General features: G+C 39.3%; 1 pseudogene; it reads right to left on the reverse strand.

The window, feature by feature from the left end:
• Positions 1-12737: 12737 nt before the first annotated feature.
• LOC149224621 (MD-2-related lipid-recognition protein ROSY1-like) lies at positions 12738-13162 on the reverse strand (annotated as a pseudogene).
• Positions 13163-14404: the final 1242 nt, after the last annotated feature.

Below are 14404 nucleotides of genomic sequence, written 5' to 3' on the forward strand. Positions count from 1 at the left end.
ATATAACAGTGAAACAATGCAGCAAATGAGCATCACATATAAGACAACAAGTTTAATATGGAGTTCACCCAAAACTATTGGGCTACATCTCCTTGAGCTCTAGCAACTCAACTAGGCTCTCTGGGATTATGGTCTAAGTTCTTTTGCAAGATCCATGCTCAACTCCACTGGTTTACACAGAACATAATGGGTTCAATACACCATCTTATCCCTTGGCTCTGAAGCTCTCAGCTTTCTGGCTCTGGCTTTGGCTCTCAGCAATGGCTCTGTCACTTCGGCTCTAGCTTCGTTAGCTCTAGCTTTGGCCTTCTGCAACTTTCAGCTCTTTGGCTTTTCACTTGACCTCCAAGTGACTCCAAAGACTCCCTCAGCTTCTCTGCGCATTATATTTTCACTCTCCCTGCCTTGTTGTTTCTACCTCCTCTCATTTGAGCTCTCTGCCTCGTTTGAGGTACTTTTCTGGCTTTTCGGTTAGCCTTGCTGTTTCTCTGTGCCTCTGCGGCTTCCTTGCTCCTTGTTAGTTCAATTGGCCATCTGAATCTGCGGCTCCATGGATTCAAAATGCATCATTGCCTGTAAAAATTCTTGCTTGCAGTGTGGCATGAGGATTTGGAGCGGTTACAGAGGTTTCGGGGTCTTCTCTTAGGCAAAAACCCGAAAATAGAGAAAATTTCATTATATAGATATTTCTGGAAAATACACTATCGGACGTGAAATTCCATTCAATTTCTCCTAAAATCCCATTCGGGTCCGCCATTAGGTAGCATATCGCATCACATAAGTGTTTTGGGTAAAATCCCAAATACATAGGAAATATGTGAAAAACCCGACAAAATCCTTTTTATCAGACTTCAAATTATATCGAAATCACCCTAATATTGCATCGGGTCCACCTTGGGTCACTTTCACAAGCTCCACCACCGATTTGGGTGATCTCTAACCTAATGGTCAACTTGTAGTTTCGGGCGGCTTAAGGGTAAGGAGTTTACCCGCCCGAAAAGGTGGTTCTCTGTTCCTCTGCCAAGCCACACGTCATTCATTGTATGGGATCGGGCGGAGCCGGCCCAATACCACTTACCACTTGAGGCCCGCCCAAAATCCTGCTTTATCGGAACTCAACTAACATGGCACCATGTTTATAATTCCCTTTTGGGTCTGCTTGATTACTTGGAGCAACTTTGTATTTCGGGTTTTTACACTGAAACGAGCTTATACACAGGAAAGTCCCTTTTACCAGAAATAGAAAACTTATCGAACCACGCCTATAAATTCCATTGGGTCTGGCGTTATCACCACTTTTACATCGCTGCGAGGCGATGTCGCGATGTGATATACCACAATCGCAAGTCACATTTGCCCGGGTCCATCCTTTGCCTCATGGCATTGCCGATGCCGATCTGCCGATATCGACGATCGCAATATCACATCGGCTCGGGGTCCTTGCCTTTGCCTCGTGGCATTGTCGGCGTCGATCTGCCGATATCGGAGATCGTAATATCGCATCGGCCCGAGGTCCTTGCCTTTGCCTTGTGGCATCGCCGACGCTGATCTGCCGATATCGGCGATCACATTATTGCATCGACCCGGGGTCCTTGCCTTAGGTTATATGCACAAGCCTTCCTCCGAGCCGATATGTCGGGGATCAACAATTGGGGGTTTCTCCCCTTTCCGCTTAAATCAACCTTTTGGACCTCCTCCGATGTGATTTCACTTTATAAGGGTTTTATGCCCATTTTAGGGGATTTTGCCTCTTTTTCCAAAGAACAAAGGGCATCTTATTTCTGCGATAACTTCTGCATCCTAAGTCCATTTTTGCCCATTCAAGTTGTAGTAGATTTAGAATGAAAAGATCTCTGCCATGGGGCTATTTCCAGGAACTTCCTTGGACTTTAATTTCCCTATGTGAGGAACACTTACACTTAGGAGTCTATCCAAAATCCATTTTGGATCATGCCTTTCCACTAAAAGAACTTTTGGTCTCCAAAAGACTAATATACTGATCTGAACAGTAAATGAGAGTAACAACACCCTCTTCTTTCATCCTCCACACACTTGCCTTGCATAGTGCCTCTGAACCAAAGTATTTGACCACTTCCCTTCCTAGATGGGCTGGTCTTCTTGGGAAGAACTATCTTCATCCTTGCCTTCCTACAGAACTCCTGCTGAAATGGTCATAGAAGGTAGTTTGAACTTCTCTGCCTTGATCATTGATCCAAGGTGGCTCAAACAAACGTGAAGTACATCTGCTCCAAAAAAATTTCATTTGTACCTATTTGAAAAGCTTTAAACAACATCTGTTAACAACCACAGAAATACAGACAATAACTAGATGGCCTAAACTCCTGCTTCAACAAAAAGAAACAAATTTCACATCTTGTGAACACCTCCATGTCTTACATTTGCATACAAATGATGGACTAGACAAAAAACCCGCAAAACATGCCTTTTAAAAACAAATGACCCTTCAAGTCAAGCATGTAGAAAAAGACCATTAGGACTCCTTTTCAAAATATGAAACACTTCATTATTATCTCCATCTTGGAGACCAAGTTGACTTCTCCTAGTCAACATTACATCACATGAATGTCAAAGCAATCAACCATGCAAGTTAATTACACATACATGTTCAGATACAAGGAAATCATCAACATCCCTGTGTTTATGCATCTCATGCTCATGCATGCATTTCATCCTTCAACTTTCACTTAAGCACACTGTACTTTCGAAGTTGAAATGAAATATAATGTTGCAGCAACAAAGTGAGCCTCCTACTAAACTTCTCCCATTAACCTTCTTGGTAAAGTCCTGCAACTTGCATTCCATTAACGAAGAAATGCAAATAGATGTATCAATAGATATGAAATCTTAATTGGATAAGAACTCTAACCATTTCTCACAAATCCATTTCAAAGGTACTACCTTTGTCTGCACATCAACATCAACATGTGAATCATCCTAAAACACATCAATCATGGAAAATTCCTTTCCATTTCTACCATCTTCTCTTTCCACTTTCTTCAGCTCTGGTGGAAGCATTTTTGGATTCAGAGTCCAACACCTTTCAGCAAGATGTACTTTCTTATGGCAGTAAGTGCAACACATGTGCATCCTCTTGACAACATGATTTGCCTTGTCCAATGGACCTTTTGCTTCTTGCTTCTTTTCCTTCAAAAGTTTTCTGTATGTGGCCATTCTCTTCCAACATCTAGAAACATGATGGTTATCCAAACCACAAAAGGAAAATGCAATTATTTTCCCATATCTATGTGGAAATTTACCATGCTTTACATAATCAAAGGAATACGTTTCGAACCAGATTTATACCTTTCTCTTTCACCTTTATAGCCTTTATGAGGAGGTGAATCGAATGAAGAAGTGGCTCCCTTTGGAACACCATCAATCTCTTCAAGGCTGTTAGAGTTTCTACAACTCTCTAGTTCAAGTGTGTGCTTTTGAACACCTACATCTTGCAAATGATGTTTCAAGCTATTGCATTCCTCCTGAATACAATCTTCACACTCCTGAAGACCTGCAAGGCAACTCCTCCTTAGAGCTGTTTCAATGGCCTTCATGGCAGCTTTGGAACTCTCTCCGTAAGCTTGTTCATAGCCAAGACCCAAATACTTAGGCCTTTCCTCAATCATTATTGGCTCAACAATACCTTGTGCATGTCTACCCAAGCCTTTTCCTTCATAGCCCATCTTGGAAATTAGCTTGGAACCTATGCCTTTGGTGTGTTTTTCAAAAGAACCAATATAAGAATTCTTAGAATAATTTGAAGACAAACTGGAATGGTTTACCTCTTCTTCAAGCTGATACTTGACCAAGGCTTCTTTGGCAACAAAGTGTTGTGACTCCAACTCATGCATCCTTTTCAGGTTCATATTTGGAATATGAAGTTGCCTCTCCATTTCCTTCAATTTGTTAGAAAGCAACTACTTCTCTTCCTTCATGGAATTCAACTGCTCTCTAAGTATGCTGCTCTTCCTTTCCTCCTCACACATTTCTCTCACCTTGTCCATCATAATGAACAAGTATTGATTCTTGTTTTCATCAAAGAGTCTTGTGATGCAAGAGGAGTTTGAGGACTCACTTGTAGAAGTTTTCATTATACCAATGAACAAAAGAACTTCAAACAAAATTACTAAAGAGCTTATTTAAGCAACCTTTGGCAACAAACCTCTTGCGCTTCAAGGATTGCCTTGAGGTCCTTTGGGATAGAATAATTCCTTTAGTCCTTCTTCCTTCTTGTCCTTCCTGGACTGAGCTATCAATAGCTTTCCCTTCAGCTCTGCAAACTCAAACAATAGTCAGTCTGCAAAACAAGCATACAATTAATCAGACAATCAATCAGTCAAGGATTCGATTGTGAAACACCCTTTAGACAAGCAATCTTTGCTCTGTCAATCAAGCATTCTGAGCTGATACCACTTGCTTTGGTATACCCAGCTTTAATATGACCTTCTTGAAGGTGAGGCTAACCAATCTTAAGCTCTGATACTACCTGATCTAGGAATGGGGCACTTAGGCTTCTTGTCTAACTTACAAGCACCTCTCCCACTTCCAAAGCTTCAATATTCCCAAGTCTTTATGATTAACCTATGCAGAATTAAATATGTGCTTGAAAATAAGGTGTATGCTTATGGTTGTTTTAAACTGTTTATGTGCTATAAGTTGATTTTCTTAAACTGATATATAAAACATATAACAACGAAACAATGCAACAAATGAGCATCACACATAAGACAAGAAGTTTAATATGGAGTTCACCCAAAACTCTTGGGTTACATCTTCTTGAGCTCTAGTCAACTCAACTAGGCTCTCTGGGATTATGGTCTACATTCTTTTACAAGCTCCACACTCAACTCCATTGGTTTACATAGAACACAATGGGTTCAGAACACCATCTTATCCCCTGGCTCTTAAGCTCTTGGCTTTCTGGCTCTTGCTCTGGCGCTGGCGCTCGGCTCTGGCTCTAGCTCTGGCTCTTTGGCTTTGGCTTCGTTGGCTCTAGCTTTGGCTTTCTACAAATTTAATATTTCTTTCTTTTCACTTGACCTCCAAGTGACTCCAAAGACTCCCTCAGCTGTTTTGCGCATTAGCTTTTCGCTCTCCCTGCTCTCTTACTTCTACCTCCTCTCAATTGAGTTCTCTACCTCCTTTGAGGTACTTTTCTGGCTTTTCGGTTACCCCAACCGTTTCTCTATGTATCATCATCTCTCTGCGCCTCTTCGGCTTCCCTGCTCCTTGTCAGTTCGACTGGCCATCTGGCTCTGCAGCTCTGTGGCTTCAAAATGCATCATTTCCTGTAAAAATGCTCGCTTGTAGTGTGGCATGAGGATCTGGAGCGGTTACAGAGGTTTCAGGGCCTTCTCTTAGGCAAAAACCCGAAAACGGAGAAAATTTCATTACACAGATATTTATGGAAAATACACTATCGGATGTGAAATACGGACGTGAAATTCCATTCAATTGCCCCTAAAATCCCTATCGGGTTTGCCATTAGGCAACATATTGCATCACATAAGCGTTTTGGGTAAAATCCCAAATACATGGGAAATATGTGAAAAACCCGAAAAAATACTTTTTATTGGACTTCAAATTATATTGAAATCACCCTAATATTGCATCGGGTCTGCCTTGGGTCACTTTAAAAATCTCCATCATCGATCTGGGTGATCTCCAATCCAACGATCAACATGCGGTTTTGGGTAGCTTAAGGGTAAGGATGTTACCCGCCCGAAAAGGTGGTTTCTCTGCTCCTGCGCCAAGCCACGCGTCATTCATTGTATGGGATCGTGCGGAGCCGACCAAATACCGCTTACTTCCTGAGGTCCGAACGAAATCCCGCTTCATTGGAACTAAAATAACATGGCACCATGTTTATGATTCCCTTTCGGGTCCTCTTTATTGCTTCGGGCAATTTCCTTTGTATTTTAGGTTTTTACACCGAAACACGCTTATACACAGGAAAGTCCCTTTTACCAGAACTCAAAACTTATCGAACCATGCCTATAAAGTCCATCGGGTTTGGCGTTATCACCCCTTTTACATTGCCGCGAGGCAACGTCACGATGCAATATATCACAACCCCAAGTCACGTTGTCCTGGGGTCTGTCCTTTGCCTCGTGGCATCGCCAACGCCGATCCGCCGATATCGGTGATCACAATATCGCATCGGCCCGGGGTCCTTGCCTTTGCCTCATGGCATCACCGATGCCGATTTGCCGATATCGGTGATCGCAATATCATATCGGCCTGGGGTCCTTGCCTTTTCCTCGTGGCATCGCCAACACCGATCCACCGATATCGGCGATCACAATATCGCATCGGCCTGGGGTCCTTGCCTTAGGTTATATGCACAAGCCTGCCTCCAACCTGATATGTCGGAGATAAAAAATCGGGGGTTTCTCCCCTTTCCACTTAAGTCCGCCTTTTGGACCTCCTCCAATGTGATTTCCGTTTATAAGGGTTTTATGCCCATTTTAGGGGATTTTGCCTCTTTTCCAAAGAACAAAGGGCATCTTCTTTCTGCGATAACTTCTGCATCCTAAGTCCATTTTTTCCCATTCAAGTTGCAGTAGATTCAGCATGAAAAGATCTCTACCATGGGGCTATTTCTAAGAACTTCCTTGGACTTTCATTTCCCTCTGTGAGGAACACTTAGACTTAGGAGTCTATCCAAAATCCATTTTGGATCACGCCTTCCCAGTAAAAGATTTTTTGGTCTCCAAAAGATTGCTATACTGATCTGAACAGTAAACGAGAGCAACAACACCCTCTTCTTTCATCCTCCACACACTTGCCTTGCATAGTGCCTCTAAACCAAAGTCTTTGACCACTTCCCTTCCTAGATGGGCTGGTCTTCCTGGGAAGAACTATCTTCCTCCTTGCCTTCCTACAGAACTCCTGCTGAAATGGTCATAGAAGGTAGTTTGAACTTCTCTGCCTTGATCATTGATCCAAGGTGGCTCAAACAAATGTGAAGTACATCTACTCCACAAAACTTTCATTTGTACCTGTTTGAAAAGCTGTCAACAACAACTGTTAACAACAAGAGAAATACAGACAATAACTGGATGGCCTAAACTCTTGCTTCAACAAAAGAAACAGATTTCACATCTTGTGAACACCTCCATGTCTTCCATCTGCATACAAATGATGGACTAGACAACAAGCCGGCAAAACATGCCTTTAAAAACAAATGACCATTCAAGTCAAGCATGTGGAAAAAGACCATTAGGACTCTTTTTCAAAAGATGAAACACTTCATTATTATCTCCATCTTGGAGACCAAGTTGACTTCTCCCAATCAAGATTACATCACATGCATGTCAAAGAAATCAACCTTGTAAGTTAATTACACAGACATGTTCGAATACAAGGAAATCATCAACATCCATGTGTTCATGCATCTCATGCTCATGCATGCATTTTATCCTTCAACTTTAACTTAAGCACACTGTACTTTCGAAGCTAAAATGAAATATAATGTTGCAGAAAAAAAGTGAGCCTCCTACTCAACTTCTCCCATTCACCTTCTTGGTAAAGTCTTGCAACTTGCATTCCATTAACAAAGAAATGAAAATAGATGCATCAATAGATATGCAATCTTAATTGGATAAGAACTATAACCATTTCTCACCAATCTCTTTCAAAGGTACTACCTTTGTTTGCACATCAGCATCGACATGTGAATCATCCTGAAACACATCAATCATGGAAAATTCCTTTCCATTTCTGCCATCTTCTCTTTCCAATTTCTTCATCGCTGATGGAAGCATTTTTGGATTCAGAGTCCAACACCTTTCAGCAAGATGTACTTGCTTATGGCAGTAAGTGCAACACATCTGCATCCTCTTGACAACATGATTTGCCTTGTCCAATGGACCTTTGGCTTCTTGCTTCTTTTCCTTCAAAACTTTCCTATATGTGGCCATTCTCTTCCAACATCTAGAAACATGATGGTTATCCAAACCACAAAAGGAACATGCAATTCTTTTCCCATATTTATGTGGACATTTACCATGCTTTACATAATCAAAAGGAATATGTTTAGAACCAGATTTATACCTTTCTCTTTCACCTTTATAGTCTTTATGAGGAGGTGAATTGAATGACGAAGTGGCTCCCTTTGGAACACCATCAATCTCTTCAAGGCTGTTAGATTTTCCAAACTCTCTGGTTCAATTGTGTGCTTTTTAACACTTGCATCCTGCAAATGATGTTTCAAGATATTGCATTCCTCCTGAATACAATCTTCACACTCTTGAAGACTTGCAATGCAACTCCTCCTTGGAGCTGTTTCAATGGCCTTCATGGCAGCTTTGGAATTCTCTCCATAAGCTTGTCCATAGCCAGGACCCAAATACTTAGGCCTTTCCTCAATCATTATTGGCTCAAAAATACCTTGTGCATGTCTACCCAAGCCTTTTCCTTCATAGCCCATCTTGGACATTAGCTTGGAACTTATGCCTTTGGTATGTTTTTCAAAAGAACCAATATAAGCATTTGTTGGGTGAAACTATGTTCATTTAATTCTGTTGTAGTACTTACCAAACTATTTAATTTGTCAATCTGAGGTCCGTAGACTTACGAGACACATGCACTCTATATGCAAGATTGAAATGGAACTAATCTAATCTAATCTAAATTACTGAAATAAAATTAATCTAAGAAGGCATTGAAACATTAACTATGAAAGCATGGAATTGCATAAAGGAAAAACAATACAACATGTGAAGTATTGAATGACAAACAACATATGTGAGCTCACAACAGTAAAACTATGTCAAATTATATTACAAGAACCAAGTTACAAATCATGAAAGCATAAAAATGAAAAACTAAGAATTCCTTTCCATTATTCCTTCATCAAAATGAAGAGAGAGCGCTCTCTTATATACATGAGGAAGATAACCTTCTCATAATTACATATCCAATATTATTTCAAGCACTCTCAAATAATTTCCCATTATTACAAGATATGATCCCACAAATCTCTCAACCATTTTTAACTACTTTCCCATTATTACAAAATATGATCCATTTGAATCCTCCATAAATCTCTCACATATCTTGGATAAGATATGCCAACCAAATCCTCCATGCTTTTCTCCTTAGGAATTGGATAAGATATGCCAACCAAATCCTCCATGCTTTTCTCCTTAGGAATTGGATAAGATATGCCAATCAAATCCTACATGCTTTTCTCCCTAGGAATAGGCTTGCATAATTATCTCCTTAACATGGTGGAGGAGATATGGATAAGTCTCTTGGAATTAATTCTCCACATATTTCCTACACATCACAAAACTCATATATTCTTGAGATATATATAAAAATATGTACATATTCTAATAGTTAATCATAAATTCACTTATAATACAAAAATGAATAAAATGGAAAATAAGAAGGTGAAACCCAAATGTATGTATGAAAATGATATGATAAAAGGTTAATGGGATGATGAAATGTAAGGAATAGTGAAGAAAAAGGTGGATGAAAATATGACATTTATGAGTCCCAACATCCTCCCCAACTGAACTTGTTTCATGTCCTCATGCAACCATGCATGGGTCTCTTTAAGAACATTTGGCATCTTGAACTTTGGCTTTACATGATGATATCTTTTAATAATGAATGTTTCCAGGATATGTGAAAGACATGAGTAACAATTTACATTTTCCTATGGCTGGTTCTTGTGTGACAACCATGAATACAAAGAATGTTGGTTCTTGTGTTAACAACAATCATTTCATTTTTTGTTCTCTTTTCTTCAATAATAATGTAAACACTCACTGGAAATCATAATGTGCATAAGAAAGCCCTTTTGTAATACTAATGAAGCATGCCAATATTGTGTATGAAGCAAAGTGCAACAAAGTATCATAGGAAAATAGATGTTGGTGAATGGTAAATGGAGTGATAGTGGTGAAGAAATGGAATCATGGAAGTGAATATGTAGTGAATATAGTTCTCCCCCCCCTCAACTGAATTGGTTTCATGTCCTCATGCAACTTGACATGGCTCATGAAAGGAAATGTAGCATGGTGAGGGAATTTTCCAAAATATTCAAGTTAGCATATAAGGAAGTGCATGATTAAAGATTAGAAAACAACATACCTCTACTTACCCAAGAATGATGAATTATGCAATAGGAATGTAACTGCTGCTGTTGCTGGATCAGGAAAATGTAACTGATGTTGTTGTAACTGGATCCTGGGAAATGAAGGAATCTAAACTGCTGATGCTGAATCATGGAAAAGATAAATGCTGAAAGTGGAACTGTGGTACTCTCATAGATCAGAATGCATACTACTGTAACTGCTGAGCGAGTCGTGAAAAAGTGTATAGTCTTCACCTGCTACAAACTCGATGGTACAATTCTAATCATGCGAATGAATGTGCCGATGTCGAGCATGAATAGAAATCATTGGATTACCGGCCATTGATGTATGCCGTTAACCAATGCGAGGCAACTCACCATTGATGTCAATGAGTGCCAAGGTACCGGAGTACATCTTGCAAAGTGTGAATGGATGTGTCGAGGTCGAGCCACTTGCAAGATCTGAAGATCAAGGGACATTGATGTATTCCCATGATTGTCAGCGAGAGAACTTGCCATTGAGGCATGCAACCTCTATGTACTCAAAATGAACTCTAGTCTATTTCCCATATAAGGTGCTGATGTCGATGGGGCAAGACTTGTTGAAAGGTGGGCCTTAAGGAATCCCACATCAGTCAACGTGAGTTTGTAAAAAGATTTGGTAGGACTATAATGGAAAGAACTTACGGACAAGCAGTGTGGATCAGCATGGCTAGGAAATCAAGGCAATGTAATCATGGAAAGGGAATGAGTTTTATTCATAAGGTAAACTAGAAGGCAAAAATAAATTGAAAAGGATAAAGGGATGTATGCGATTCAGAAAAATAGGCATGCATGAAGTCGTGAAAGATAAGGAAATGGAAGATGGGTTGCAACACAAGGATGGTCTAGGCGTTTGGAAGGAAAAAGGTGAGTAATCATGACACAAAAGGATCTTTGTGTAGTGGAAAGTGTCATGATATGTGCAGTGAAGAATTAGTTCCTTCAGGCGTCCAATGATGCATGTTTCATTGTGATTTCGAAAAATCACTTTGCAGACTCTGAAAAACTTAGCACCATTCCTGCATAAAAATTGTCACCTTTGTGTGCCATCTCCATCGATCATTCCTGTATGAAGTGACTTCAAAAACAAATTAGCTCATTTTCAAGAATTTATGAAATGTCCATTTTTAAATTATTTTTCGAAGTTACACTAATTGTGGATGAAAAAGGTGTCACACCATAATGTTGAGATTTTTGCATAAGCTTTTCGTTGACCTACACATAACACCAATCTCATTTCACTTGTTAGTATATGCATCCTAACTTTTGCCCACAAATTCACTTTAAAATAAATGATAAAATCCAACATACTTTTATTTCCCCCCAACTAAAATTATTGCATGTCCTCGTGCAATTTACTCATTGATTGTGCAACACTTTTTCAAAATGTTTTTATTGATTTGCAGGAAAATTGATTGAAAACATTCGAAAAGGCTGTTGTATTTCTGAGGGAACAAGTAGTTAGTTTATGAATGAATGAGGGCAATTGATTTTTTTTATTTTTTTTTATTTTTAATTAATTAATTTATTTTTATTTTTATGTATTAAAAACAAAACTAATAAAGAATAAAAAATTAACCCTGATTAAAAAAACACCCATGAAAGAAAGTACTGATCCGAGTTATGAATAAGGACTATAGAACACACATATGGCCCAAAAAAATTCCCAATTACAAACCACAGGAGGTCATCGGAAAGATGCAATTGAATAGGAGGCTCTGGAAGAGGAGAATTTTAGGAAGGCAGGGGATTGATACAGTCTTGACATTCCGATCACATTACTTCAGGTGAATTTTCAGTTGTTTTGGTTGAAATTCCAGTAATGGGAATGCTGCCAGCAGTGCACGCTCGTCGACGGTCTTATCTCAGAGCTGTCTCTTCAAATCATAGCCAGAATTCTTGGGCCGCTGGAAAGACAAGGTGTGCCGTGCCTTTTGCTGATCGCGGAGCTGCAAGCAATCCAATGACAAGACCTATAACCCTGTACCAGACAGAACAGAATGATAATGATCACCTCAATGAAGTTATACTGGAGGCACGGGAGCGATTGGAGAAGAGACTGAGGGCATCATCAACATCGAATAGGAGGGATAGTCATGTTAGGCGGGTTAATAATAGAGAACAGGTTTATGTTGGTGGTTTAATTGCTGAAGCAAGGCAACCATCGGAGCTTTGTGAAGGACCTGTCATCGGCGAAATGATGGGATTGGCCGAAAAGGACCGTGTGTTGTGCATGACTCGGGCAGGAGGTCGTGGGATCGAAGTCGTTCCAAGAAATCTTCCAAAGAAAATTATGACATGTTTTTATTTACAATTTGTACCATGCATAAGCAAGAGGATCAACACGTGGAGGGAGGATCCAGAGCCATAACAGTCTCAGTCAAAATATTGCCAATCAATTCTCCACGGATATGTAACACAAACCAAAGGATACATTCTAATTATAATGATGTCGCAGGAAATCAGATGCATACAAGTCAAATAAATAACCAATACATTCTGAGATCCAAAACTAATCGAAAATTTCAGATCAGAATTCAGCAATAAGTAATCAAATTGTCTCTAGCAGTCCCGTAGTCACTGTGCCTCAGATTTGGTCAATTAGGCTACCATGAACAATTTGGAAGCCGATATTAACACAAGTCAATTGATTGTCATCGGCATCAATCAGCTTCATCTTGAGCGTATATGAGCCAGGTGGAGTGAATCCTGGCATGTTGTCTTGGTACAAAGATCATGACTTTTCGTATGGACAGTACTCCATAAAAAAAATACATCAATACTCAATTGTCCACCAGAAAGGGCCTCGTCCGAAATTGCAGAAATCTTAAATGTGGCCGGAGCACCGCTCACAACTGGATTATGATTGATATCCACCGATTTAACCTTCACCGGGTAGCTGGTATCCAAATCACAATAAGTAGGCTCCGATGCTGCCGCATTTGCTAATGCAATCAATGAAGAGTTCACCACAAAAACCAGAAGTACCCAACAGAGTGATTTTCCGTCCATTTGTACGAATCGATGAAGAATTTCTGGATGAAAAGTTCAAGGAAACAAAGCCTTGAAAATCCAACGAAGATCATTTTTTTTTTGTTTTCCTACGAAGATCATTTAGCTCTTGCTCAATTTCCAGCGCCAGGATAAGATGGCCTCTTACTGCTCTATTTTTATTAAAAAATTAATCCTATCTTTAGAAACAAAAATGGTTAGTTTTTAATTTTCTTTTTTTTTTAATCAATGAAAAACTAAAGTTGAGAAAGAAACTAAACTTTCTCTTAATTTTTTTTAACAAATGGACATAATAATTTGCATATCGAAAGATGTTGGTGATGAAGCATATTGCAAAACATGAATTTATTCTTGAAATTAGTCTAAATCATCCGTATTTTCTGATCCTCGAGATCGTACAAAGACGTAGGAGGAGAGCATACTTATTCTAGGTAAAAACAAAACTTAAAATGAAAGCCTACCTACTCTATACTAATTAGAAAAAGAATTAGTTACGTGTAATTAAACTTCCAATGAAGCCATTCACGTAGCAGTAACAACAATATATCCAGTAGCATTTTTTTACATGATGGATGAAAATATTCGACAGTGAATGAGTCTAGTGGCTGTATCTGTAAATCAACTAAATAAAAATAAAAAGATGAATCTAATCTAGTACTTACCTGGAACCATTGTTCGATAAAGCTTTGATAAGCACAGTTTCTCTCACTCAGATCATGTTGTAACTCCTGTTCTTCTTCTCCGATCTGCTGCTCTTCTTCCTCGATCTCCTGTTCGAATGATTGTTCGCCATCAGATACACATGATTCTTCAGATGTTGAATCTTCATTTATTTCTTGGGGAGTAGTTGAACCTTTAATTCTTGTCAAGATCTCCTCTTCCAAGGAAGAAGAGATCCCGACTTCTGCTAGGATCTGAGTGAGTAGTTCCAAGCTGAAACTCATTGTTAAATCATGTTGAAAAAAACAAAAAAATCAGCACACTAAAAATTGAATTAAAAACAAATGGACCACAGAAATAATCTTGAATTCAATACTCAATTAAACCCTCTTACAAGGACTGCTCATTAATTGAGTAATCGAATGCTTCAATTATAACCATGAACCATGAATTCATCAAACATTCTTCACAGTTGTGAAAATCAAACACACCTGCAGAAATCGAAATTCACACTTGCATAAACGTAAACACACCCTACATGTCCTGATCCATAAGAGGTTGAGCCCGTTATGGTATCTCGAA

The sequence above is a fragment of the Pinus tabuliformis genome, chromosome Q (genome assembly GCF_031772625.1).
Source record: "Pinus tabuliformis cultivar Carrire ecotype Pingquan chromosome Q, CPIR1, whole genome shotgun sequence".
Taxonomy (NCBI): Eukaryota; Viridiplantae; Streptophyta; class Pinopsida; order Pinales; family Pinaceae; genus Pinus; species Pinus tabuliformis.